The sequence below is a fragment of the Phoca vitulina genome, unplaced genomic scaffold (assembly GCF_004348235.1).
Source record: "Phoca vitulina isolate PV1807 unplaced genomic scaffold, GSC_HSeal_1.0 scaffold34, whole genome shotgun sequence".
Taxonomy (NCBI): domain Eukaryota; kingdom Metazoa; phylum Chordata; class Mammalia; order Carnivora; family Phocidae; genus Phoca; species Phoca vitulina.
Window position 1 is genome coordinate 17,004,016 of NW_022589737.1, and position 25,050 is coordinate 17,029,065.

A 25,050-nucleotide genomic window follows, 5' to 3' on the forward strand; every position below is an offset into this window, starting at 1 on the left:
GGCTTTCAGCTTTCATCAAAACAAGTTGTTTACCAAGATTAATGTCAAGTATAAGAAAGGCCCCAGATAGTTCTACCTGTGGGTCCGGAGACTCAACAAGGCTGTGCTCAGATTACGCTCTCTGCTTCCGTGGGGCAGCTTCAGTTTGTTATTGTGAGCTGCTCTCTGTTGATTTCAAGCGAGATGACACAGAGACAGATTAGTGAAAACCACAGACATTATAAATTGCAATTTGGCCTCAAAAGATGAATGAAGAAGAAATGCTTTGATCTGTGATTCAGAGACGAGCTGCAGTATTTACAGAAAAACATGTCTTCAGGGAAATAGAGAGACAAAGAAAGCAGGGAAGACAGACAAACAGAGACAGGGAGACAGAGACAGAGAGACAGAGATTGAAGCATAGAAAAGAGCTTTTGGGTATTGAAAGAATATTTTCTCAAATTACAGATGACCTAAATGAGGATGAGGGCTCAGGCAGAGAGTGTGGGGCTTTTCTGGCAATTTTGTCAAGGCTGGAAGGGTGATCCTGAGGAGATTTACACGGAGGACATCTGCTCTGGTAAAACATTACAGCACCTAACGCAATTCGTGCGTGTGAGGCCGGGCTACAGGCAGCCAAACGGCTCCATGGTGCATGGACGTCCTCCTGCAGTTTGCTTCCCTTGCCCTGTGTCCCGATGCTCCTGCGTCGCCCAGAGCAAGTCCCCTTTGCTCTGGGTCAACCATCTCCTTGAGCTTCTCCCAGCACTGGGCACACGGCCAACCTGGGGACTCCTGGGGACTCTGAGGACCATGACCCCAGCCACCCCGTGACCTCACGCAGATCGAGGATGTCCTCGGTCCACCACGTTGGTCTTCACCTCACCCTCCAGTGCCCACTTCTTCCCCCACTCCCATCTAAGCCCTGGACTGATCTAGAATTAGTGGCATCATGGAATATGAAAGTGGGAAAGTCTACTAGAAATTAAAAACCCAATCCTGCCAAACTTACAGATGGGCAAACTGAGGCCTCGGGAGGGAACGTCATCTCCCCAAGTTCACACAGCTGGCTCTTGTGCTACCCCCTTGGGGACCAACAAAGCTTTGTAACAGACAGGACATAGGTCAGAGTACCCTAATGGGAAGAATGCTTAAGAAATGTCTAGTTCTCTCCCATCCAACTTCCCGCTTCTGCCACTGGTAAAGCAAGGAATGTTGAGGTCCTTTTAGCGTTTCCCTCCCTGGGGTGGAAAGATGCAGAAAAACATGGAATCAGCTAGTAAAATGTCAAATTACGTATTGTTTATAATTTTGACTGCTGAGATTCACTGAGTGCTTACTGGGTGCCAGGCACTACTTCTGTCCACTTATCATCCCCATTTTTCATAGGAGGAAATTGAGATTGAGAGCTACATCAAGGTCACACACCCAGGTAGCGCTACCTGAGTGCAGAGTCCCAGCTCTTGAACGGTTACCAGCAGATTTCAAAACTTGGTGTGCCTCCGCACCATCTGCGGTGCTTGTGAGTAATGCAAACAGCTGGGCCTCACCCCTAGATTCCTTTTGGCACCTCTTGGTCCAGCCCCCCAACCTCCCAGTGTTCTCCCCATCTCTCACCCTGAAAGCATTCCCTTGCCCTTCGTGTAGCTTATCTAGCGGGTGATCACGTTCCTCCCACGACGTGCCCTCTTGACTCTTCGAGTCTTTGTGACCTCCCTTTAAAGTCTGCTCTGGAGAGCTTTTCATTACAGTCTGCTCCTCCTTCCCCTGAATTCCCACACCTGGGCCTCCCAGACTCCCACATCCCTCTCTCCCTCCCATCTCTTTTCTCCACCGCTCCCCCAACAAACCTCGCTTTGATCTTAGGTCTCATGTCCATTGCCTGCCCTGCCATACTTTTACTGAGATCGACAGCGTTGTTTCGTAAACACCAGTACACACTGCACTTGTCCTAACAGTACCCTTACCTTGCTTATTTATTAGAGGGGGGGAGTTCAGATGAGGGGAATTTGTACCAAAGTGTATCTCCTTTTGATCGTCTCCTGCCCACCTAGCAGACTCCTGACGCCATTTCTGTCTGCGAGCACCATGCTGGGTGCTGCCAACATGAAGCTGAGTAGGACACCAGCCCCTGACCTCGAGAGCTTACAGTCTAGATCTTCTACCTTCAGGAGGAGGAGAATACCACCTCCCCTTCTTCCCAAGGCTATCCTTCATTCAGTTACTCACTCAGCAGATATATATTAAATACCTTCCCTTCTGCCAGGTAACTTTTAGGATCTCAAAATAGGGGCTTGGCTCTCCAGGATGTTACAGAGAAAGAGAGAGATTCCGCAGAGGATTATCCCGGATGTAACTGTGGAAACCAGAGGAAGACTTACCACCTGCCTCCACGAGTCTGGAAAAGGCTCTACGGGGCATCTGGGAGCTAGCTCCTGAAGGATTGAACTGCCGGGTTAGGAATGGAGAAGGGAAGGGCACGTGGGGAAGGACAAGGGCAAAAGTAGAGAGACAGAAAAAGTAGACTGTGTTTGAAGAATGTATATTGAGTTCTGTGACTCTAGGTGGGGCACGTGAAGAAAAGGATAGGAAACGAAGGTGGAAGGCTGGCTGGGGCTGAAACATGGAGGCCTTCCCTTTCTGCTGGGCTGATAGCACCCGGTGCTTCTTAGCCTTCCTTCACTAATGTGGGTTGCCACGGCTGCCTCCCACATACCTGGGGACTTTGGGGCTCTCTCCCCCTCAGTTCTTACCTTGTACATCGCTCGCCCACTCTTTGGACCACATCCATGGCCATCCCTCAAGGATTCTTCTGTTTGTCCAGTGGCCTGGGCCCCCACCTACCCAGGACCTCTGTATAAGTCATGAGCCCACCACCCAGACCACCAACCACGATTGCAGCAAGAGCTCTCAAGGCCCAAATGCTATTTAATTATGGGCACACAGTTTAACTACTTAGTCCAGCTCTATATGACTTAATTTATAAATATGATTTACAGTTCCCTTGTTTCTTTCTCAAGCCTTTGAGCTCATTAATAGTGCTGACTATAAGAGCTCTTCAGTCCTATCTTGCTGGGCTCCAGGCCAGTGGTATTCCAAGATGAGCGGAGAGGGGGCAGGGATGGTGGGAGAAGTCTGGCTATTTTTCACCAGCATTGTTAAGAATTTCCAGTGCATGGCGATTAAAAAAAAAAAAAAAAAGGCAGACGACTTGTAGTTGGTTTTATTATTGTTTTTAAATCCCATAAAGCCGATACCACCCTCCCCACTGCCTGTGCCCAGGACAGAGTCTGTCCCCATACCTCTGCTCCAGGCACAACCTTCAGTTCCACCTTGAAACCAGTTCTCAGCAACAACCTGCTGGGGGGGGGGGGGGGTCCCTTAGGCCTCCCCAAGGAGCATTTGTTCATTCAACCATCATTTTATTTAGTACCTATTATTGTGCAAGACATTGTTGGCAATGAAGTGAAAAGCCGGGGTAAAGTATAATACAATAATTAACAGTTAGTGCACACTCACTATGCACCAGGCTCTGCGCCAAGCTTTTGCAAACGTGGCATTGAATTTTCAGAACCACCCTGGAAACAACGCTCAGGTTGTTTGAAACAGTGGCTCTCGCCCCTGGCTGCTGCATGTTGGAGTCCCCAGGGAGGCCCTGATGCCGGATCGCACCCCCTACAGTTTTAGGTTTCACTGATTTGGGGTACAGCCTGAGCATCAGGATATTAAGTAAAACAAAATGAAAACCACTTCAGGCAATTATAACGCGCAGCTATGTTTAAGAACGACGGATTTAAGTGATTTTCCTAAGATTCCACAGACAGAGCCGGGAGAGCAGGTAGGCTAGCCAGCTGGCCCCCCGCGCCCTACTGTGTGCCAGGATAAACACCAACTCCTCCCACGACCGACGATACAACAGACAACATGTGCCATAAAAAAGATAAAGCGCTACAACAGCTCCAAGAACAATGAAGGCAGGGAACTCTTCATGAGAGAGGTAGCTGATGGGTTACTCTTTTAAAGAATTTGCAGACTATGCAGAAGTGGTCAAAAGGGTAGGGCAGGACTTCCAGGCAGAAAGAACCACGTGAGCAAAAATGCGTACATTGGAAAATATGATGAATGTACAAGGAACAGGGAACAGACACCGTGCATTGGCACGGGGGAGGGAAATAAGGCAGGAAAGGTAAGTCAGGGACAGGTTGTGAAGGACGATGCTTCCCACACCACTTCTGGGTGAGGCCCGTGTGGACTAAGGATCATATCTGCAGCATACACCACAGTCAATGGATGAGTGTGTTTTAGCTGCTATAACAAAATGCCATGGATGGGTGGCTAATAAACAACAGAAACTGATTTCTCACAGTTCCGGAGGCTTGGAAGTCCAAGATCAGGCTTTGGGGAGGTTCCACTTCCTCGTAAATGGCCACGCGCCCGCTGTAACTTCACGCGGCTGACGGAGCCAGAGATCTCACTAGTGCCTTTTCTTGAAGGGCACTAATCCCGTTCCTGAGGGCTCCACCCTCATGATCTAATCACTTCTTAAAGGCCCCACCTCCAAACGCCATCACACCGGGAGCCAGGTTTCAACACAGGAATGTTGGGGGGACACAATCATCAGTCCATAGGACCAGCTCAACATATCTGGCACACCCACTGGGAAGCTTTGGGATAAGGCTTTCAATATGACCCAAGAAGTTTAAACTTTATTCTATGGGTAATGGGAAGATGATGAAGATTTTATACTGGAGTGGGGAGACGGTATAGGGAGCTGTGTCTTAAATACAAATCTAGGCACTGTCATGCTGATTTCCTAAAGACAAAGTCTTGACTTCAGGAATTTTCTACCGAGTACCACTATTAGAATACTTTTGTAATGTATCATGATTAGCTACATAGGTAGTGTCATTCCTGCTATTGAAGAGCTTTAGCTTCAGTTCTTCAATAAGAGGGATTGTGTCATAACCCCCCCCATTATTTTTTTTGGTAATTCCAGTGTCTAGCACAGAGCTTGGCCCACAGGAGGTCTACAATTAGAAACAGTATTTGAATCACTCATTAAAAGCCATTCAGCATGCAGCCATCTATTCTAGGGTCAAGGAGCAAAAATTGGTGTGAATGCGTGTACATTAGAAAGAGAAAGAGAGGGGCGCCTGGGTGGCTCGGTCGGTTAAGCGGCTGCCTTCGGCTCAGGCCATGATCTCAGGGTCCTGGGAATCGAGCCCCAAGTCGGGCTCCCTGCTCAGCGGGGAGTCTGCTTGTCCCTCTCCCTCTGTCCCTCCCCCCCACTCGTGCACACGCACGTGCGCTCTCTCTGTCAAATAAATAAATACAATTTATTTTTATTTTCTTTATTAGCATATAATGTATTATTTGTTTCAGGGGTACAGGTCTGTGATTCATCAGTCTTACACAACTCACAGCACTCTCCATAGCACATACCCGCCCCAATGTCCACCATCCAGCCAACCCATCCCTCCCACCCCCAATAATTAAATAAAATATTTAAAAAAAGAGAAAGAGAATGGGTGTCAGAGCCAGAGGGCCGTGAGTAGGGCCATGATGGCTGCACAGCATGGAGGCTGGGGCAGACAGACCCGCTTTCCAGGGGTAGTTTCCCTCCCCTAACCTCTGCTTCTCTCCCACGATGGGAGCAATAAAAGCCACCTAGCAGGAGTGTTGTGAAATAACACACGAGCAGCGCGTGCAAAGACCTGGCATGCAGCTGGCACTCAGCAATGGCCACTGGCCCCGATTCCTTTGACCACATTTAATTTTCCGATGCTTCAAATCCAATAATGAGGATCACATTGATGGTTCTAGTTTGTAGGAGTTATATTGTCCTCCCAAATATCCATTCTATTGGATATGTGGGGGGCAGGGCGGCTAGCACAGAGAAGCCTGAAGCTTCTGCCATTTATTGTCTTTAGTTAGCCGGGTAGGAACCATCATACCTACCATTTATTGAGAATTGACTATGTTTAAGGTCCAATGCAAAGCATTTTATATATGTTATCTCTAATTTAATTTAATTTAATTTAATTTAATTTAATTTAATTTAATCTTTACAATAAGCTTAAACAGGAGTTGCCAAATCTGCCCCTGGGCCTGTTTGGGTATAGTCCTCAAGTTGTGAATAGTTTGTGCATTTTTAAAAGTTTGTAAAGAGGGGCGCCTGGGTGGCTCAGTCAGTTAAGCGTCTGCCTTCAGCTCAGGTCATGACCTCTAGGTCCTGGGATCGAGCCCCGAATCGGGCTTCCTGTTGAGCAGGGAGTCTGCTTTTCTCTCTCCCTCTCCCTCTGCCTGCCGCTCCCCCTGCTTGTGCGCTCTCTCTCTCTCTCTCTCTCTCTGTCTCGAAAATAAAGAAATAAAAACTTTTTTTTTAAAAAGTGTGTAAAGAAAAGAACAAAAACAGAAAAGAATAAGCAACAAAGACCATATGTGCTGCAAAGCCTAAAATAGTTACTATCTGGCCCTTTACACAACAAGTTTGCCCATCCCTGGCCTATAAGGTAGGTCCTATCACCATGCCCACTTTATAGATGAGCAGGCTGGGTTTTAGCCAGGTGAAGTAATTCCCCAAGGTCACACAGACCATAGTAAGTGGCAAGCCTTGGCCCAGGTCTAATTCCATAGCAGGTCTTAAAACCAGCTTTATTGATTTAAATTATATTAAAAAATAGCCTTTCCCTTTAACCTAAACATGAACTTGACCCATGCATAGCTTTTTCCTTCTCGGTTGCCTACATCCCTAAACATGTTCCATCTTGCCTCTTCTTGTGTTTTGTGTTTTTTGTTTTTTTGCCTTTTTAAAGGGCCCAAACTCTGTATCAGTTTCCTCTGTCACACTCCCCACAGAGTTTCCAAAGGGTCACAGGCTGTGAGCAGAGTTACAGTCCACGGGGAGAGCCCGCAGAGAAGGAAAGGCAATTCCTTGTCTTCAGCGAGTCTGGATTCCAGCTGTGGGGGAAGGGAGAGAACTAGGGTTTCCTTCCCAAGGAAAACCAGAGGTTTCCACGTCAGCACAAATCTGAGCAGCCTCGTTGTCGCTCTGTCTGGGTTTGCGGGGGAAAGACACCTGAAAACCACACTGCTTCAAGCTCGAGCAGCTCAGCAGCTGAGAAGAGCCCCTGCTCCTGATTCATCTACTCCATATTCAGCAGGGGGATTAGCTTAAGGTTCTGACCCTGAGAGAATCATGCCTACAGTAAGCGCTCTGTTAGCCTGTCCAGCTGGGGAGCGAGGTGCCCTTCTTTGTCAAATGCGCTGGTTCATGGAGGGTTCGCTGCCGCGTATGCCATCAGCAGGCAACCGGTATTCAGACTCAGAACGCATAAAATACACTTTGTACTAAAACTATCCGGAACGTCGTTCCATCTTTCTTAGACGTTTCGGCAGGCATGGTGCCTCGGGGACATTGTCAAAGAAGGAAGAGTGTACAGGAAATGAAATCCACATCTATTGAGTTCCATGCCACTAACAGTGAGCTGAATGCCTTAAATAAAGACGCCATTTAATGCTGACGGTTGTCTAATGTTTATCTCCACTTTACAGAAGAAAAAAACTGAGGTTCGAGGTGGGTTCATTTATTCATACAATATTTACTGAGTGCCTTCTATTGACGTCAGCACTGAGACTAACTGTCCCTGCCCTCACAAAGCTTCCATTCTCATAAGGGAGCCTCAACTGAACAACCGCAAGGAATTAATCAATTATGGTAGGGATACAAGCCACACAGGACAGGTGAGGATGCTATAGGAACTTACCACAGAGGGAGCTGACACAGTCTGAGGATCCAAGACTTCTCTAAGGAAGTAAAATTGAAGCTGAGACCCAAAGCATTGATTAAGAGAGGGATACAATGGAATATTAGTCAGCCATCAAAAAAAAAATGAACCTTACCATTTGCAACGACGTGAGTGGAACCAGAGGGTCTTATGCTAAGTGAAATAAGTCAATCAGAGAAAGACAATTATCATGATCTCACTCATGTGGGATTTAAGAAACAACACAGACGATCATAGGGGAAGGGAGGGAAAAATAAAATAAGACGAAATCAGAGAAGGAGACAAACCATAAGAGACTCTTAATTCTAGGAAACAAACTGAGGATTGCTGGAGGGGAGGGGGGTGGGGGGATGGGGTAACTGGGTGATGGGCATTAAGGAGGGCACATGATGTGAAGAGCATTGGGTGTTATATGCAACTGACAAATCACTGAACTCTACCTCTGAAACTAATGATACACTATATGTTAATTAATTAAATTTAAATAAAATAAAATTTAAAAAAAAAAAAAGGAGAGGAGCAAGAAGCGGACACTCCCAGCACCACAGAGCCCCATGGCCATTCCAAGAACTGAATATACCCTGGGCGGCTCCGGCAGAGAGTGAGGAGTAGAGATGGCTACGAAGTGAAGCTCACAAGATTAATGGTCTAGAGCTACCAGGGCCTGCCTCGGAGACCAAGCAAGGATGTTGGACTTTATTCCAGAAAGTCACAGACAATGCAAACCACAGAGCGACACGGCATTCCTGCAGAAGGTCAAACTCTTAGAAGTAAGTAGCATGCAAGAGTTCAAGTGCGGGTTCAGCTCTAAAGTCCGTGTTTTTCCCCTGTCCCCAGCACGTTCTGTGCCTCCAGGTATGATCAAGTGATAGGATCTTTCAGTGGATGGGAAGGAAGTCTGATATAGAAGGAAAGCCCTGGATTAGGAGTCAGAAGTCTTGGGTTTAGTTCTGTTCAGCCCATGACCCCTAGTCATATGGCGTGGCTGTCTTTTCACCGACAGACCTCACCTCTAAAAGGGAGGGTTAGACTAGGTGCTTCAATGAGTTATCCCATGGAAAACACTTGGAGCCACGCAGAACCCACAGTAAATGCTCAGTAAGTGTTAGCTGTTGCTTCTCTCGCCTCTTTGAGCTTTAACATTCTATGATTCAGCATAAATTCTGGGACTGTGAATGCACTTTCTCAGAGCCCTCCCGGCCCCGGGCCCAGTCATCCATCTTGGTCACTTCTAGAGTAAGGTGGTAAAATTATTCTTCTGACATGATCCTAGAATTTGCCGGTAACACTTAGGAATTCTTGTCTTCCTGGGTTTTATAGCTCGCTTAAATGTTTGCATAATTGATTCGCCCCTCTTCCAGGATTTACCCACATAACCCACAGGCAGAAATTTAATTACGATTCTGCCTTGCTGTTAGAATACAGGCAGAGCTTTCATGGGTTAAGTGATAATTAAGATTTAAATTCCGCAGGGCTCAGGCAACTTTTAAATGGATCCTCTCCCTCTCCCGTCCCATATTGTAACAAAGGTAATTTGGCCTTTGAAATACAGAATGATACTGAACAAGACATTATTTTGCGCACATTGTGCCCGCTTTTATTTGGTTCCTTGGTTTAGTGACAATACGTTTCACATGCATGTTGTGTCCCTACAGCTTACTTATAAAAGCTGGGAGGGTTTGGGAAGGCTATTCTTGGTGATTATAGCAAATATTTAGTCCTTGGCCACTTCCTTTATGACTAGCCCTCCCCCATCACTTAGCAAGTTTTTGGGTGCTCTCCTTTCTTTGCCCAGCTGGTGTGTGCTTTCTTTGGGAATGCAAACTCATTTTAATATTAGTCTAAGCAAGGCATAATTAGGAACGCAAATCTGCTGCAAGAAAACAATACAATTCATTTGAAAGCCAAGATTGTATGACTTCTGGATTATCTGTTGTTGGGCTTCTTTTTACATCCTCATTGCTCCCCAATCCAGTAATTGAAAGCTATCTATATATTTAAGTAGGCAGCTGAAATTGGCCTGCTAACATACTCTCCCAGGCAAAGTTGGTTGTTTTGCAAGAACAGAAATAGGATAGTTCGTTCTCTCTTTTGCAAACTTAATAGAGGAGGAAGATGAGGTTCTTTCTAGATTCTTCTTGTGACAGATGCAAGAATAGAACTCACTATACACCGGAGCTGAGTCACACACCAAGGATAAGGGTATTTTTTATACTGGGTACTACTTCTTATTTTCCATAATAATCTTTTCTCGAGCTTTGTCTTCATGCTTAATCATCTGCACTCTCCTTTAGCAGATTCATTTTATCTTGAGACCAGTTTGCCTTACCCTTTTGTCCACATTGCAAAGCTGAAACAAAAAATAACCACCCACCCTTGAATTGTCAACTTTTTGCCATTGGAAGCCTTCATAATCTACACAAAAGTAATCACGTCAAGTGCTCTTTTCTATAACCATGTGTGGGTGTGTGCAAATGTGTATGTTACCAAAACCTAAAATCAAAAAAGAGTTTCTAACACATCACAGTCAGAGAGTCACACCCTGACTGGGCATTATTTCAGACAGACGACCTTTGGCCCACTTCTCATTCTACAACGCCATCCTGGGAGGAAGGTTAATAAAATCCTACATGATTTGGTTTCTGTCTTCCCAGCCTCCTCTGACACCACTCCCTCGCTGCGTTCTCTATGCTCCAGCCATCAATGCTCCTTGCCTCTTCCCAGCCTTCACACATGTTTTCACTCTACCTGGTGTCTTCTTCTACCTTATCACTGAGCTATTTATTCTTTATTCCTCGGGTCTCAAGTTAATTGTCACTTTGTGTGAAACTTGGCTGTGGACCTGGATCTACATACAGTTATATAGATTTTCAACTACAGCAAACATTTTTTAACTCTTTCTTCAGGCAAGTCTATATCCCAAGTCTATATGGGGGTACAGGGTAAAGGGGAAGAGGGCTTTAAGGGATCACCCAAAGGTCGCCAATATCCTCATCTTCCAAACTGATCCCTAAGACTCTGAACCGCTAATATCCTTCTATTAGGAACAGTCTGATTTGCTGACTCTCTATGCCATTTTATACAAAACCTTAAATTTTGAGCTCTAAATTCCTCACACACAAGGTCCATCTTAATTTTAAACTGCCTCCAGAGCCTAGGACTGGAGTAAATATATAAGAAATACCCTTAATTAATTGTCTATTGACATACCTACCCTTGCAATGACTCCCACATGAATCACTTAGCAACCTGGAGAAATACCCAGGAGACTGTAAACTGCATAAGGACGGGGATGTTGTCTACAACGTTCGGCGTTTTGCCGAGTCCTAACACAATGCCTGACATACCATAAGCACTCAAATATTTATAGAGTAAACGTGTGAAGGAATGATGACACAAAGGCAGTAGTGAACACAAGTCTTGCCCAGAGGGAACTTCTAGACCGTGGAAAGAGACTTGTACTTACATTCTCCTCTCTCCACCCTGACGCTTGTCTTCAGTGAACGTCATTTATACTTCCTTCCTGATTTCTTCTTAGACGTATCTTGAAATAGGAGTTTTTACTGTTTTCTGAGATGGCCTCTGTAAGGAAAAAGGATAATCTTAGCAGAAACACATAAACAGGAATCTTTCTTTGAACAGCTTTAGAAAACACCAAGAATGATGCCTGGGATGACTGATCTACTCCAGCGGGCTTCACAGAGGTAGAGTTAAAAAACATCCTTTCAGGGGTGCCTGAGGATGGCCGACTCTTGGTTTCAGCTCCCGTCATGATCGGTCCTGGGATCAAGCCCTGTGTCGGGACTCCAGGGTCAGCAAGGGGTCTGTTTCTCTCCCTCTCCCTCACCCTCTGCCCCCACCCCCTGCTCTCTCTCTCTGACTCTAAAATGAATAAACAAATCTTTTTTTAAAAAATCCTTTCAGTTTATGGCCTTCTTTCCATAACATACAACCAATGACAAGCATTGCAAATCATAGGAGCAAAGTCTGCAATTTAACATAAACCAGCAATAGTTCATTCTGTGTTGAATATTTGAGATAAAAAATAAAGATGAATAAGACCAGAATGGAGTGAGAAAGACCGTCCACAACTATCTTACAACATGGTAATTGCAATGTTAGAGGGATGGACGGAGTGTTTAGGGAATAATGAAGATGGAGCAATTAATTCTGTCTCAGGGCATAAAGGAAAACTCCACGCAGAAATTGATCGTGGAACTAGTCCTTCAGGATGGTGGGATTTTGCAGGTAAAAGAAGTGAGATGAGGTTTCCAAGCGCAGAGAGCAGCATGAAGACATCAAGCATGCATCATGTTCATGATTAAGGCAGCTTGGCTAAGACAGCTTCCCAACAATTTGAACACCAAAGGGTTTCATTCACTCCTAATGAAAATAGTTGTAGCTTTAGCATTCGTCGATTGAGAAAGAGCATCACGGCAAAATCTACTACACGTTTAGTGAAGCTCTTGAACAAATGTGTGTTTTATCAATCACGACAGCATCTATATACAGTCATAAAATAGTAGAACGTGATGTCAGACCTAGAGCTCACATCTACCTTCTCTTCCTCTGAGAGTCCCACTGAAACTAAGATGGAGGATTGTTTTCTAAGCAAAATATGTGATCTTCCTGGAAAAGCCTCCTGGTGAGATTTTCAGGGCTTAAGAGAGAAGACCAGAGTTTTAGGGAGCTCTTTAACCTCCCCCAACCACACACATGCAGGAATGCGGGAGGCTGGGAGGGAATGGGGGGCGTTTGGGGGGGGGAGGGAGGGAGTGGGTGGCAGAGGGCCAGGAAGAGGGGCATAAATACAGAAGGAATAGCAACTCTGCCCAAGAGTGAAATACAGTCTTCCCAAGTTCTCTGTCACTAAAGTAAAGCCATCCTCCTTTGCAAGTGCAGGGGTCCCCCAGCTGCCTTCGGGAGGGAATCTGACTTACAAAGAGCCCACAGGTAGCCCTTTAATCCAGAGATCTCTACAGCTGCATAAAAAACATATCCAACAGCCTAACCCTCACCCACAAAGATAACCTGAGAATTATCAACAGACATTGGAAGAAAACCCACTGACTTTTTAATGAGAATCCTCAAAGATTCATGGTTTGCATCAATTAAGCAAGAGCAGGGTGCTATATAAAAAGGAACAATCTGCCGGAAAATAATTCTTAGAAATTAAAAATGACACAAAATTCAATAGGTGGCCTGGAATAATATGCTAAATACAGCACACGAGCTAACTGGATACCCAGAAAGTGAATTCAAGGAGGGTTCCCAAAATTTCTATCAATAAAATAAAAAAATATGCAAAATAAGGGAAAAAATCAGAGAGGAGGAGAAAGGGGAGTATGAGCAAGCAGTGAGGTGGTGTTCATATCCTGATCTTACATAACAAAGAGTCAATAATTCCCTTCAGCTGATAATAACAAGAATGAGAGGCTTAAATATATGATTTAAGGTCATACGGTTACCAGTAAAACTAAAAACACAGCCTACAACAGCCATGGCCTCTAGCACATGAAACTGTGTTAAAGAAACTGCTTCTGGGACAGAAGAGTTCCTTTTGTGGACTCCTGTTATCTTTGAAAAAAGAAAAAATTACTACATAGGGCTACATTACTTCTAATATTTTTCACAAAGTTATCCTTAAAAATGATAACCCTTTGGCTAAACTGGGATACCATTCCTATCTCCTCCAAATTTACTCTCTGCCGATGTGGAGGTCCTTTGTAACAAAAGGAAGCCCCAGAAAGAATAGTATATTCCAGGGGTGCCTGGGTGGCTCAGTCGTTAAGCGTCTGCCTTCGGCTCAGGTCATGATCCCAGGGTCCTGGGATCGAGCCCCACATCGAGCCCCACATCGAGCCTCACATCGAGCCCCACATCGGGCTCCCTGCTCAGTGGGAAGCCTGCTTCTCCCTTTCCCACTCCCCCTGCTTGTGTTCCCTCTCTCACTGTGTCTATCTCTGTCAAATAAATAAATAAATAAAATCTTTAAAAAAAAAAAAAAGAATAGCATATTCCACTTATTTATTCATTCAATCTTTCGAGAACCACGAATTGAACGCTTGCTATGTGCCTGGGGCTGTTCTGGTGCTCCAGATAAAGCAGGGAAAAACACAACAAAACTCCTTGCCCTCACAGAGCTTACGTTCTTTCCTTAGCACAATAATGTCAAGGTTATTATTTTGCAATTATTAGGTTCAGTGTCATTGGAACAGAAGAATGTGTTTCTTAGATGAGAACAGACTATGTTATCTTCAGAAAAAAATAAATATTTCACACGGATGAGGTGCATTTACCATTAGGTAAATTCAAGTGGAACCCACTGTCCTCCGCTTCCCCCCAATTCTACCCCAAGAAGAGATCTTCCCAAGAGAGGGTGGGGTGGGCCACCAGATGTGAAGAATTTAAAGAGGGGAGCTTCAGGAAAAGGACAAGATCAGGGAGATCAAGTCAGAGAATGAGGGAGCGACCACGAGGAACGGGGAAAGTGAGGCATCTCCATACGGTGCTTGAGAACAGGTTAGCATAAAAGCCCCAACTCCCAGGCATCAGGCTCCATGCCACTCAGGGAGGCTTAATTGAATCTTGAGTAAAAGAAATGCTTGCCCCTCCCTCAGAGTTTGCTGAGGCTTATTTCTGGAGACGGCTGACATGGGGATACTCAAACACCAGCGTGATCTCTGAACCAGAGGCAACTTTGTAGGTTAACAGAAAGAAGACCCATACCCCAAGCTTGAGAGCAGGTCAGTGGCAGGGCAATTCCCTGCTCTTTCCCTCAGTGGGTCTCCTGGGACCGACCCCTCCCCCCCCACACAACAGGACCACCAAAGAAGGGCACCTCCTCCACGAGCTAATATTTACACCTGTTACCAGCAGATGGGGAATGGAAGTAGAGGGGATGGTCATTCAGGAAACAAGATTCAATGCAAGGAAAATTAAGAAACTCCATTTTCTCTGAAAACCCAGGGAGAAGAGTGAGTTAAGTTCTGTGAACTTACAACATATGCTGAAGGCACATTACTTATTCAGGCTACAGATTTCTTGATGTACATATGGTTTTTCTGATCTGAAATAATTCCATAGGACCCCGGAGTACACAAGTTGGAAGGCATGGGACTAGCACGAAGGGTGCTTGTTGGGGGGAAGTGAGAAATGGGGCCAGGGAGGCAGATTTTGAAAAATGCATCTTGTGCCATACCAAAACTTCAGAGGAGGGCCAAGAGGTGTAAAAGAAGAAAGGAGTAAGGGAAAAGAAGGTTTCTAAGGAAGGGAGTGATATAATCAGATCTGGGTCTTGGAAAACCGACTCTGGCAGTATCTGAAGAGTGAGTTGGAAGAGAGATTTGCAGACGGGGAGCATAGTTAGGAGGCTACTGAATTATTCAGGCAAGAGTTGCCCTAGACTAAGGCAGTGACAGTGGGGGAAGGTCACTTCTCGTTCACATCTCTCCTACCCCACCCTTCACTCTGACCACTGGTGTGGTCACCATTTCTGCACAGAGTTCAACCAGCACTGGGCAGGTGCCAGCTGAGGTGCATCTTCCAGCCACAGGCCATGTACTCTATGCTTCCCAGCCAGAGTCTTCTTTGATGTTGCTGGGTAACGTGCCCCCAGAACTCACTCTGCAGTTTTCTGTGCACACCCTGGAAGTATGAGGCCATTAGTGCCCACGAGGCCCCGCTTGAATGATGGTGGACAGGAGTCTCCCGCAAGGACAGTTCTGGGATTCATTTCATGAGGCTCCTCAAAAGATCTTGTAGGGTCAAGGATTCGAGGCAGCGGCCAACCCAGTAAGACAGGCTTGAGCTGGCTCCTGCTCTTCCTTATTCACTCCCCTCCCCATCTCCCTGCTCCTTGAGTCCCCCCAGCCCCCCAAATAGACCACTGCACACAGGCCTTGCCTCAGGTTTTGTATTTGGTGGGGCCCAGGCTAAGGCCTGCCGTCACAGAACCTGATAGTGCGCACCACATCGGCCTCCAGGAAAGGAGAAGACCCTGAGATGGCTGGCGTGTCCCTCGTGGGTGACAGAGCTGGCGTGGTTGGGGCGGTCTGATGGGGCCGTGTCGGTCACCAACACGCACACTCCCGTACACAGTTCTCTGCTCGTTCTCACATGGCTGGAACCCGGCTCTGGTGTGTGAGTAGCTCGTTCCACAGGAGCTCAGACTTCCCTGAGACTGTTGGCTTGCTTCTTTCATTTCTATGTTCTTCTGACCTCTCTCCTCCTCCCCCTCACTCCTTTCCCTTTTGTCCCGCACGCCTTTCCTCTTCACTCACATCACACAATCCATTTTCATTTTCTGAGGTAAAATTCTAACTGAGCCAAATTTACATAAAGAGGACAAAGAAGTAAATTTCTATTAAAGATAGGAAGGCAAGAATAAAGATAATCCATCATTTTGCAGGGGGATTTGCTAGCACTTTCTGATAATTTTGGATTTACTAAGGGCTACTACCTAGGTTCTTGTGGAAGGCAACCATGACTTGGCTTGCTTCTGCACAAGAGGGGGGTACGGAGGAGGTCTCTGCACAGGCGGCATATGGAGGCAGCCGGGCCCCCCTTCCTCAGAGGCCTGGGCACTATTGCCTTGGCATGGGGGAGGGGGCCGCAGCCCTGTGAGATTCTGCCTGTTAGTGAGTCAGGCTGCAGTGAGACAGTACTGCACCTTATAAAGTCACAGTGACAAGAATATGAATATGGAGGGGCGCCTGCGTGGCTCAGTCGTTAAGCGTCTGCCTTCGGCTCAGGTCATGATCTCAGGGTTCAGGGATCGAGCTCCACATGGGGCTCTCCTCTCAGCGGCAAGTCTGCTTCTCCCTCTCCCTCTGTGATCTCTCTCGCTTTCGCTCTCTCTCAAATAAATAAATAAAATCTAAAAAAAATACATGAATATGGGAACACGACCATCCTGCAAATGCTTCCTTACTCTGCCTACTTAGACTCGTTGGAGGACGATCGCAGACATATTTGGTTATGCAGAGATTCCGGACCCTGGAACTCAGAGTAAGACAAATGAAAGTAGAGGCCAGTGTCCTCCATGTGTAAATCTCCGCACTCCCACACATGGTGATGAAGTCCACCCCTGCTCCAGCCCACCCCACTGCAACCCACCCCTTACTCTCTCCTGTCCAGCTTACAGACATCCAGTTCCTTTCTTACAATGTACAGAGCACACACCAAAAGAAATTACCATGTTAAGAGCCGTGCTTGAAAAAAAAATTCCTGTCTTTGTAGCCCCCTCTCCTTTCCTGCTATGTCCAACACCACCTCTGAGATCTGCCCCTTTTCACTGATGTCAGCAGGAACCGACCTCTTGTCGAGCTGTCCTGAATCCCTCCTGGCAGTTCGCCTTTGACCAGAAATATCTATATAAGCAGAGAGGGAATGAGAGCATTTATCTCTTAAAAAAAAAAATGCCATGTTCTGTGTTCAAGGTCAGTTTCCCAAAGATCCCCTTGGGGAGTGGGAGGGGGGCACCGGGGCAACCTGCCAACGGAGCTGGGTAGCGAGTAGCCAGATGAGATGCCATTTGTTCACACGCGAACAGTGGCAAAGGGATTTGTTTATGCCTTGTCATGACTAGACACCCCAAATACCATCCAGCCTGCATCAGCAATTAGGTCTGGGTTTTGTCATTGTCAGTCCCTCTGGTATTCAGAAGAGATGCTGGCTCAGGAGGGCCAGCAGAGTTTAATTTCCAAATGCATCTGAAATCCTTTAAGCCTTTTGTTGGAGCCGTTGCAAAATCAGAGTGGCTCTAAGCCTTTTTTCCCTCCAGTGGTTACATCATAGTCACCAAGACGTGCACAACTGACTCTTTCTCCAGAGAAACGTTGGCATTCGTGGTCCAAAGGTTAAGCATGCCGGGGCTTGGCTGGCTGAATTGCATTTCATTTGAGAGCACAAGTGAGAGCAGGCTGCGCTCGGCAGCCCTCTGGGGAGGGGGAAGCAGTTGCTGGTTGTTCTTTCTCCAGGGAAGGCAGGCAGCATATGGTGTGCTGCCTGTGACACAAACGGTTAATTTCCACCAGCTTTTCTGGGGCTTCAGCAGCTCTGGGATTAGAAGGGACAGGTTCTTTACAATTCCCTCCAATATCTCTCCAAGTTACTTTCCAAGTCTCTGCTTTTGTGCTGCTGGTTTTCTTTCAGTGCCTTTGTTTTGCTAGGGAGGTAAACACTTGGCTTGGGATTGAGGGGGATTTAGCTGCTGTGGTTCTCTTGCTGTCTTTACCCAGGGTCTCTGGAACAACTTTGCAAATCTGAAGATAAGTCTTAAATGTTTCCACTCTGTGTCCCTATGCACATGCAAACAGCCCACCGCGTGCGCTCACGCACGCACTCAAACGCTCACCCCCTTCCATGGAATGTTTATTAAGGATTGTAGAACTATCCTGGCCCATATGGAACAAAGATCAGCTGGAGCAAGGACGAAATACTTGATAGATCTGGTAGTGGTGGTGCTGGTGCTGCTGGTGTGTATGTGTGTGAGAGAGAGAAACTAATGATAACAATAGTTATAATAATAGCTACCATTTAGTGAGAACTTTGTGCACATTGGGGGCACTGCTAAGTACTTCACATGAGTTCTTTCATTTACCTTCAAACCTTACAGACACAGAGGTTATCATTATCCCTGTTTTACAGGTGAGAAAATTGAGGCCTAACTTGCTCCAGACGTGAACTCAGATCCAAGCCAGATTTTTCTGACACAAAAACTATGCCTAGTCATGCTGTTAGAATGCTGATCAATAGCATACTGCCCCCTGCTCATTTTCTCAGAATTCTGTTTCCTTCCTTTCTTTCTTTCTTTCTTTCTTTCTTTCTTTCTTTCTTTCTTTCTTTCTTTCTTTCTTTCCTTCTTCTTTCTTTCTTTCTCCCTTTCAGAGAGAGTACAGGTCATGTCAGTGGGGAGGGGGTGTTGAGAGGGAAGGGCAGAAGGAGAGGGAGAGAGAGAATCTCAAGCAGACTCCATGCTGAGTGTAGAGCCCCACACGGGGCTCGATCTCATGACCCTGAGCTCATCACCTGAGCTGACACCAAGAGTCGACGCTGAACCAACTGAGCCACCCAGGTGCCCCAGAATTCTGTTTTATAAGAAGAGAACTGTGTCATTGCTCTTCCATGGTAACCAGTCCTGAGAGCAACAGTGGTAATGATAACAGCTATGATGATGGGTACCTTGATGCATCAGACACAACCCTTGGAGCTTTATACTCGGCATCTCACTTAATGCTCACACAAACTTGCCTGTATGTAAATAATAATACTTGTCACTCCCCCTTTACTGATGAGAGAACAGAGGTAAGATATTTTTAAGTAAGGAACTTACCCCCAGGTAACACAACCAGTAAGTGGCAAATTGGAATTAAATCGGCTGCTTCTGAAGTCCTACATCTTCCCAGAGCCTGCTCCATGTTCTCTTGTTGTTTTCCTAGGAAAAGAGCCCAAGAAGAGCATAGATGCTTGATGATTTTCCATTTTATCACTGTGTGCACGCCAGTACCTCATTTCTAATATACATATATACAGATTCATGCATCCAACACACAGTATCAGTAAATTTGGAAAGATAAATGCTTCGGAAAACGAGAAACAAGCATTTACGGGACTTGTGCTGTACGTCAGGCAAAATGTTGGGCTCTAGGAATACTAACATTCAAAGGAAACCGCAGTATCACAGAGAGAGAGACTCCGGGACAAACACTTCCGGGAGAATGCAGCGAGTTCAGTGTGGGGATATAGAACGCGTTCCCAGATGAGGGACATGCGATGCAATTGAGGCTCCAGGAAGCCCGGGTACCACACACTCATTGTTTTCAAATGCTCAAGTTTGCACACTTAATACCATTGTAGAGGGTAACAATGTTGTTAGCAGTTCATAAAACTGAGCAACAGAGCAACTATAGCAAATGAATGAATGAATGAATGAATGAACGAACGAACGAACTGGAACTTCCTACTCAGAAAGTTTCCCAGGCTCCCCCACTGCCTCCTGCAGAATGGAGCCAGCTACTCAGCCAGGCCATCTGCGCCCCAAGTCCCCACCCTGCCTGCCCCTGGATGCCCTTCCAAGGACACCTGCACAGTTTGCTGAGTAGGCCGCATTGTTGTGATGCCTCCTTCCAGCCCCAGGTGACCTGATAGGGAGGACAAAGAGCCTAAAGACAGCCATCAAGAGTGTCTCCCTCCAGACTTTGTACTATGAGACCCTGGGAGGACTGTCTTTGCTCATCACCAAATTTGAGAGACAGGTGGCTCTGCGAGGCTGGGCCATGAGAACAATAAGCAAATAGAGGAAACCAGGCAGGGAAAGAGAAGGTGAAGCAGATGGGAGAAGTAGAACCGGGACCTCACAGCCCCTGGGACATGGAACAAGAGCCCCTGAAACATCCTCATTTCCTACAAGTTTCAGTGGGACCCGTCGAAACTCTCCTTCTTGAATCATGCGCAGTTCCCTTTTTTTAGGTTAATAAATCCTTCCATGTGTTTTAGCTGGAGTGGGTTTCCGTTTCTTCCTACCACAAAATCCTTGACAAGAATACCTTCAAGTCCTTCTTTAATGAGCCATAAACTTATCTTTTTAATTCCCTAGTTTGCCTCAGGAATCAGACCCAACCAGAGCTCTTCATTTGTAGCCACAAATGCATTTAGCTCTTTGTTGCCTCTACCTCTTGGTGATAGACTCTCTCCACTCAGAACTCTCAACGCTTGCATGTCCAAGGGTCCACATCCCAGCCAGCTTTGGAGCCGCAGCTCGAAATTTCCTCCATAGGGCTCCTTGGAGCCCTCCTGGTAACAAGTCATCTCTCATTTCTTCAGGGGGCCTTGTGCGTAAGTTTCCTGGCCCCAGTGCTTTCTTCCTTGGGGTAGAACTGTTAGTGCACCCAGCTTATCTTTCCTAGTAAGTTATAAGCTTTTCGGGGCAGAGACTCTGGTCTCATCCTTCCCACACTTCATCAGGGTTTAGCACACAGTGGGTTGAAGAGTGGATTCGTGAATAATAGAATAGAATTAGCGAATAAAGGAATGAACTCAAGTTACCAGAAAGCACAGTCAACTGAAAAGTGTCAATGTTCCAATTTTGGAGGAAAAAAAAAAAAAAGACAAATAAATAAGTTAGATTATATCACATGTATAGTCAAAATACAAGTTACAGTATGTCAGAGATCAGTACAAATTCAATCAAATCTTGAACGTAATCTCTAAAGTGTCTTCCACTACAAAGAAATCTGTGCCTAGATGATTCTATACTATATACACCTGCAATACTCCACAAAGAGACCTGAGGTGAGGAGTCAAGCCCTGAGATGCCATACATTTTCAGTGACTAAAAAGACAATCCAGTTAAGAAATACTGGAATCAAAGAATTAAATTTTACTTGACCCCCCCCCAAAAAAAGACAATCCTCTTATCCATTCAGCATAGTATTTATCACCATATGGCATGGTATGTAATTATTTCTTATATCGATTTGCTTATTATCTCTCTCCCACTGCAATCGGGGCTCCATTAGGGAATGATCTTTCTTTCACTCACTAGGGTATCCCATGTGCCTGTGTTTGGCATAGAGGTGACACACGATAAATCATTCTTGATGACTGAATGATGAATGCTTAGGATATATAAAAACAGATAAATGTAGCCTCTGCCCTCAATAAGCATCCAGCTGTCTTTAGTGTAGAAGACACTTTTGTGCCCTGCCCAGATCTCTTTTACCAACCAGTAGCCCCCCTCCCCCGCCCCAGATGTTGTAAGTGGCTGCAAACAGGCGGCAGCGGCCCTCTTCTCCGGAGAATTGCCCTTAGTGGCTGGGAACATCTCTCCAGAAAGCCCTAGAAGGCTGCACACTAACTCCAAAGGTGGCCTGTAGCCAATGACTGACGGATAAAGGGATCCAAAAAGTATGTCCCCTTGCCTAAGCATGGGGAAAGTTTTGTGGTGTCATTCACCATCTAGACTTCCTCATGGATCACGGGAGAGCTAGCCTTCAGCTGAATACGTGTTTTATCTGCTCTTCCTCATCCTGCCTCTCTCACTCACTCCTCACAGCCTTTACCTGAGAGCATTCCCTCAATAAATCGACGCCGCAAAAATTCCTATTTCACGCTCTGCGTCTCAAGAACAAATGCAGAGCCTGAGGTAGGGATTATCTACTAGCTACTATGTGTCATGCATCGTTTTTGAGATGTTATATCCATCTTGAAATTATATTTGATTTACTCTTATCCTGACAACCAGTTTTCATGACAGTTACTATCATCTGTAAATTGCTCAAGCTGATAGAGGCTAAATAATTTGCTTACACACATTCTGTGTGGTTAAGGTGGGATTTGAACCCTAATCTACCTAACTCCAGAATCTCTGTGCCTCACATTACACTACATTAGCGCGGGAATTCATCCGTATGTTTCAGAAATATTTTTAACGGCCAAAAGAGAAGTAAGTGAGATTTTTGTGGCTGACCCTCAGTTATAGCCAGAATAGGCAATTAATCACAACTTCTCAATCTTTAGAATTCAAGGTAATAAGGTAGTCTCTCCTGTCCCAAACTGGCTGTCCCTTCACGTTCTGTTGAGAGTCAGACTTAGGAGTTGATACATTAAGAAGTCCTTCGGTATTTGATTGCATCAGACTTCCAAGTAAATTCCCAACACCTGGGGAAGGCAGGCATCTGTTGATGAGGGCCACATAATACATCTTCATCAGAACGAAGCATTTCAAATTCCTGACCCATGCCTCAGACTTTCAAATTGTTATCTTGTACGGATCCACAGCTTTCGTCATTACTGGGTGAGATGAATCCCTGATAGAAACCTTATTTTGACTCTTGTCTGATTCTGCTGGTCAAGAATAGGGTAGAAATATGTATATGTGAAGAGTGATCATCTTTGTTTGCAGCTTCATAGACCAGATTAAAATGGAATTTGGGGTTGGGGCGTCTGGGTGGCTCGGTCGGTTAAACGTCAGATTCTTGGTTTCTGCTCTGGTCATGATCTCATGGGTCATGCGATGGAGGCCCGAGTGGGGCTCCGCACTTGGCAGAGTCTGCTCAAAGATTCTCTCCCTTTGTTCCTCTCCCAACTCATTTTCTCTCTCTCAAATAAATAAATAAATCTTTTTTAAAAATGGAATTTGGGGCAGATGATATATAGAATTAAAATCTTTAAAGTAGTTAAAATTAGGAGAAATGGACCATTCAGACATTTATTTTCTATTTGAGATACTTGGACTGCTTTGCTTCTGGAGCCCATCTCTTTGGAGGTGTATTGTATTTTTAGAAAGGAGATTTTGAACTTCTAAACACTTTTAAAAATTTTTTGCTAGTCTAAGAAAGGATAAACAGTAAGTAGATATATTGCAGGCCAAATGTGGGTTAGAATGATAAAATATAAACATAATATCCATAGAAAGGGAAATTATATTGAAATTGTGGCTCATAGATATTTCTGATCCTTTCCATGGAATGAAGAAAAAGAATGTAAGTTATTATGGATTTCCATATTCTTTCTATCACTGGTATTCTTTGTTTCTACCAAAACAATGCTCTAGATTTTCAGACCCTATCTTGACTTGATTTGCACTTGGCAACAATAGACTTCATATCAAAGAAGAAAATACAAAAAGGAGATTTCAAATAGGTCTCTAGTATAAAAAAAGAAGAATTGCAATGTGATCCTGGTATATAAAAAACAAAATTTGTAACTATGTCCTATTAATAGGCATGGTTGTTTTTGTTGTTTTGAACAATTCCATTCTCTAAAGCTGCATCTCCCAAAACAAAGATTCTCAAACACATATTTTTGTTTTAATGAAGGACATTTGGCTACCAATATCTCAAATAATGATTATAATGTGAAACTCAAAGATAGTGTTATAGAGTGGAAGGCTCAGTACCCCTGACTTGCAGGACGTGGCTTCCAGCCCAACACAAACTAATTTTGTGATATTTGGCATTTTACTTATTCTTTCTTGGTTTCAGTTTCTTCAACTGCATTTTGAGAGGACTGAGCCAGACAATCCCTAGGGCCTCTTCCAGCTCTGTCTTTATGTGAATTCACATGTATGAAATTAGTTTAAGTACATCGGAGAAAGATGTCACAACCTCTGTAATAATTTGTCCAAATTAAGTGGATTATATTTCTCAGAGCATTTCTTTTTAGGCTATGGCGATATGGTAAAGCATAACTTTCCCCCCCAGAAATCATCATGCTGAGGTCTGCTCACAGGAAATATATTGGTATTGGTATTGAAAGCATCTTGAGGCCAGATATGTGAAGAAGGAAAATATGATGGACAGAATGAAAGGAAATTATATAAGAGCACAGATCTGGGTAGTGACTCTGGAGAATTACTCAAGACTAAAAAGGCTGCACAGACAACATAAATCTGAAGAAGTCGGAAGTCAGGTCCAAACCAATCAGCCAATGCAGGAAGTGTAGAGGAAAAGCTGCTGGTCAGAGTAGACAGAGTCCAGAGTCTGAGATCAGAGAATGGTTATTAATAGCACTGAAAAACAGAAAACATAAAAGAGAGATCAGATTTTAGGGCTTATTTAGTTATAGTTTATTTCCTCTCTAGGCTGCTTATATTTATAGGTAGCTACGTCCTTATGGTTCTCATTGTAGTCAGAATAATGTAAAAAATATACTGATTAAGGTACTGCCTCAAGTAAGATACTGACAAAGATTTTGAAGACTTGCTTTCCATCAAAGAGCATCAGAAGAGTAAGCTGATTTAGAGATACTGGAAGTTGGGGTGCCTCGGTGGCTCAGTTGTTAGGCGTCTGCCTTCGGCTCAGGTCGTGATCCCAGGGTCCTGGGATTGAGCCCCGCATCGGGCTCCCAGCTCTGCGGGAAGCCTGCTTCTCCCTCTCCTGTTCCTCCGCTTGTGTTCCCTCTCTCTGTGTCAAATAAATAAATAAAATCTTAAAAAAAAGAAAGAAAGAAGAAAGAAAGAAAGAAAGAAAGAAAGAAAGAAAGAAAGAAAGAAAGAAAGAAAGAAAGAAAGAAAGAAAGAAGAAAGCAATATGTCATTCTTAGACACTTATTTTGTTCTGGTCCTGTATGGAAGGAAAGCAAGCCACTCCCTACTGCCCTTCCACTCTCATACAAAGCTGAACCAGTTGAGCTAGCACCAGGGGACATGATCTGGGTCATGAAGGTCAGGTCACAATCCCTATCCTTGTGGAGGACTCCACACAGTAGTGGCAGATTCTTCACCTCTTTTACAGACCTCTTGGACTGTCCACCAGAGTGGACAGAAGGCCACCTTATATAA